Source organism: Calidris pugnax, unplaced genomic scaffold (genome assembly GCF_001431845.1).
Source record: "Calidris pugnax isolate Ruff unplaced genomic scaffold, ASM143184v1 scaffold189, whole genome shotgun sequence".
In the NCBI taxonomy this organism is placed as follows: domain Eukaryota; kingdom Metazoa; phylum Chordata; class Aves; order Charadriiformes; family Scolopacidae; genus Calidris; species Calidris pugnax.
In genome coordinates this window covers 1,541,316-1,546,111 of record NW_015091069.1, presented here as the reverse complement: position 1 = coordinate 1,546,111, position 4,796 = coordinate 1,541,316, and positions in this window count along the sequence as shown.

Sequence of the window (4,796 nt, the reverse complement as noted above, 5' to 3'; positions counted from 1 at the left end):
CCCTACTCTACAAAGTCCTCCCCTACACCATATCCGTCAGTACCGCATCTAAACGTCCCTAAAACACATCCAGGGATGGTGACTCAACCACCTCCCTGGGCAGCCTGTTCCAATGCCCGACCACTCTTTCTGTGAAAAATTCCTTCCTAATGTTCAATCTAAACCTACCCTGTTGGAGCTTGAAGCCGTTCCCTCTCGTTCTGTCGTTAATTACCTGTGAGAAGAGACCAGCACCAACCTCTCTACAGTGTCCTTTCAAGTAGTTGTAGAGAGTGATGAGGTCTCCCCTCAGCCTCCTCTTCCTCATACTGAACAGCTCCAGCTCCTTCAGCCGCTCTTCATATGATTTGTCTTCTAGGCCCTTCACTAGTTTCGTTGCCCTCCTCTGCACTCGCTCCAGCACCTCGATCTCTCTCTTGTATTGAGGTGCCCAAAACTGGACACAATACTCCTTGCAAGCAGCTCCCACCTCTCTCCTTCGTGTTTCCCTCTTCCCATCCTGGTGAGTTGGTGCCTCAGGCATGGCGCGGCGACCGGCTCCGCGCGTTGCCCCTCAGCTCCAGCTGCTGGGAGAGATCAGGGAGCTGAGGAAACACGGCAGCGCTGTGTGGTGACATACACCTTGTCACATCCCATGGTTTTTGCACCATGCCAGGATCAGCTGCTCCCTGATGTGCTCCTATAAGGGATTTTGTGTTTTTCTTTCTCTGACTGGGGAGAACTGCGGAGAAGAACTAATGCCTCAGCAGAGGTTGTACTCTCAGTGCAGAGCCGAGAGGCCTTGAGCAAAACCTTTGGTTCCAGCTAAGTCCATCCTGCTTGAAAGCACCCTGTCCGTGGGTGAGAGGAATCTGTGTGTCCTTAGCCTTGCTAAGCAAGGCTGGGAGCGACACCGAAGTAAAACCCTCGGCTAACTTTGCCTTTTGGCATGACCCAGAGCTCAGGCCTGCTCTCAGTGAATAGCAGTTCTGCCACTTGCTTACGCCTGGGTTTCTATCTGAGCATTGCCTAACCTTTCAGCATCACTAGCTTCCACTCATACCCCTTGGTATTATTAAAATCTTTGAGATCTAGCTGATTTTTTGGCTCACCAAGAGTTTTCTTTCTCTGGAGTCTGGTAAAACTATACATGTCCCTGAGATGATCAGAAACACATGGAAAAATACTAAAATGGTGCATAAAGTGAAAAAGAATGAAATATTTTCTTTCCAAGACAGCTACTCTTTTGCTGAAGACTATTTACTTTAGAGAAAAAAAAAATGTTGTCAGCACTGTTGTCCTTTTTTCTGCCCCAACAGTCTTTTGCCTATTTTACCTGGACCTGTAAGCCAAACACATTGCTACAGCTCAAGACAACACATGAAGACCTAATGTTTTTTCAAAGAAGTTAAAAACATTCCAGCAGTAGTAGCAGTTCACATTTTTTCTTGGACAGGATGTGTTTCCCCTGGGAAACTGGAAGCAGAATCCCAGGGCTGCCCTCCTCACAAACCGCTGTGCTTGGGAGTCAGCTATTTCAGGGATATGAACCAGTCTGGGAGACTCAGCCACTGGAAACACTGGGCAACTTGCAGATTTACGCCCCTGACCTCAGTGATCTACAGAACTCCCAGACAACAGAAGAGCTCAGACTAGGCACCTGGGCTTGCAGTCTAGGGAACTGCCTGGTGGGTTTGGAGCCCAAGATCCTAGCAAGGCAAAGGACAGGCAAGCAAGAAGATTAAATTGAAATAATTAGCAGTTTCGCACAGAAAGATCTGGTTGGCAAATCCCTGTTTTTCAACTGGGTACACGGTCTGGATGCAGCTGTTTGCCAGCTGAAGCTTGATCAGCACAGGGCTGCTGATGGAACATGCCAAACACAGATGGCAAGGAGCATGCTGGCCTTATCTAGCTTCTCCTGTGAAGATGTGGTGCTGCCCCTTCTATGAAGAAACACGCATATCTTGCTGTGGTACCTTCATGACCTGTCAATGATTTTAATTCACCGCTGTCCTGAAGGCTCATTGAATGATACTTTCGGCAAACAATGCAGGACTGGACTCCCCGTACCCTATGACTTCTGCATTCGTGCACACCAGTGCCAAAATCTGTGTAGGCAGGGTGCATTTACAAGGCTACTAAATCAAAGTGGTGGGATTTTACAGAGGGAGAGGAGCAAGCATGTATCCACATTCCCAGTCATGGAATGCTTAAAACATATCTGGTCTCGGTCTCTTTTCTCAAGTCACAGGCGATAGGACGAGAGGAAATGGCCTCAAGTTACGCCAGGGGAGGTTCAGGCTGGATATTAGGAAAAATTTTGTCACTGAAAGGGTTCTCAGCCATTGGAATGGGCTGCCCAGGGAGGTGGTTGAGGCACCATCCCTGGAGGTGTTCAAAAGATGGGTTGATGTAGTGCTGGGAGGTATGGTTTAGTGATGATGCTCCTTGTTTGTTGTGCGGGTGTCTGTTTTTGTCAGTTAGGTTGACGGTTGGACAAGATGATCTTTAAGGTCCCTTCCAACCTAGAAGATTCTGTGATTCTGTGATAAACCAAAAACCAAACTTGAAAACACCAAATTTTATGCTCACACCCCTTGGTTACGTGCTGTATTGAGTTAGATGGTAAACGGTCTGGGACAACCGCCGTGGCCAGACCCTCCACCAGCATAAAGGCATATGGAGTGACACCAGTATACCCCATTGCAGCCATTTCTGGGCTTCCCCCAAGCCTATAGGTGAAACTGAGTTTTGCAACTTAAATTATATGGTGGCCTGAGGCAGAGAGGGCCTTGCCACTTCTGCACTGGGAGACAAGGAGGTGTAACTGGGACAAAACCTCTGCCAAGCTGAACTGCCTGTTCCCAGTGCTGCCGTGGCCTGAGGAGGCACGGGGCAGCTCTTGCTGCTGCTGGGTACAGCCAGCTCCAAACCACATTTATCCCAAACAATCTTTATCCCACATAACCAAGCTCTTCCTGGGCACAGCAGCTTCCACTCGCTGTCACAGGCATGGGCAAAAGACACGGAGGGCCCCCCTGTTCCTGCCTCTTCCTTTACTGTCCTGGCTCTATATCTAGAGCTGGCCCAAATAAATGAAGTATGTTAATATATGTATTTTATAGCAACCTACAAAACAATTCTTTGATGTCAGTTTAGGCCTTTGGTTGTTACTACGATACATGCGATAACAAATAAATAAACACAGGAAGAAGTAATACGTATCTGCAGCGGCAGATACCTGCTGCTTCCTCACACATACACACAGTCCAATGCTAGAATTTAATTGTAAAAAAAAAAGTGACTGTACTCAAGATCACAGGTCCTACTTTGCTGCGCCGTAATTCAGTTTTCATCCCATTTCATTTCAGGAGATTCCACTGTACATTTATCAGCTTACACACTCACGAATTATTCAGGAATGGCTGCATTTCTCCAGACTTGAATTAAAACATGTTATAGAAAAAATTGTCTAATGGTGGTTAGTAAGTCCAAGAGCAGTGTGTACTTAGGAAATACACCTAGAAGCACTGCAAGAATGTGACTATAGTGGGAAGTATTGCTGAGGTGTAACACGTACACTCAGAAATGGTTCTGAAAAATAAAAGAAACTTCTGTATAATCACAATGGCAGAAATGTTAGGATCACTTGCTCTTGCAAAGGTGGTTAAATAGATCCTAACTTAGAGTACCAAGGAAGGAAATGTACGTGTTTATTTTGGAGTGTTTGGATCATTGGATAGAAAGCTTATAGGAAAATGGAAAACATGCAGCAGTTATTTATTTCTAAAGGGAAGGGGGAGAAAAGTCAGGGAAATTCTCTCACAGTCTGCTCGGAGCCAGGTTTTCAGCTGGTGTAAATCTGGAGGCCAGGTTAAAATCATTGGAACCAGCTCACGTCCTGTATCAATAGAAAGCAATACAGCAATGTTGATTTACATTAGCTGGTGCTTCAAGGCCCTAAGGAGAGTCAGCATTACCAGACTCCTGCAGCAGGGTAAGACCAGGGCTTTGTCCAAGGATCAGATCCAGCTCTCATCTGCAGCAGAGCTGTGTGGCCAGGTAGCAGCCCCTGTCCCTTGGTATGTGTCAATAAACGTCAGCCTCTGCCTCTTTCCATCACCCTGGTAAGTCCCTCCCTGGCCACATGAAAATAAAATTTGAGCTTTACAACGATGATTCCCATCTGCTTGTCCTTAGGTCCCAACTCTCAACAGCTTTGCCTATTGAAAGTGTATTCTTTGCAGCTTCCTCAATATGTTTGCATTATCAGCTGTTACATTTTTTATCATACATCATTGAATTTGATGCATCAAGACTTTTACACATCTTGCCCCTGCTCTCTAGGAATTTCACAAATAAATCACTGATATGCACTGCAAGCTGTCAAAGAGTCACTGATATACCCTACAGTAGAAAGGCATTGGATAACCTTTTGCACTAGAATGCTTTTTTAAAGTATTTTAATAAAGAGCACTATTGTTTTTGAAAATATATCACTATGGGGAAAGTCGTTAATGGTTCGCACATGATATATCACACCCATGATAAAATTCTTCACAGAAAAGTTAAAATTCCCAAGCAGTAACCACGCACACAAAATTGCTAGGGATACTCTGTGGGTTGAAGCTCTTTGTCTTTGTCTGAGTATTTAGACCTTTCTGAGCGTCCTTTGTGTAACAGAGCACAGATAGAAAAGCCAGGCGTAATGATCCAAGCATTCTTCCACACCCCGGGGTCAGAGCCTTGGGCAAAGGTTTCCCCCACTGAAAGGCCGGGGTGGAGGAGGGAAAGGGGTGCTGGATGTGTCTAAA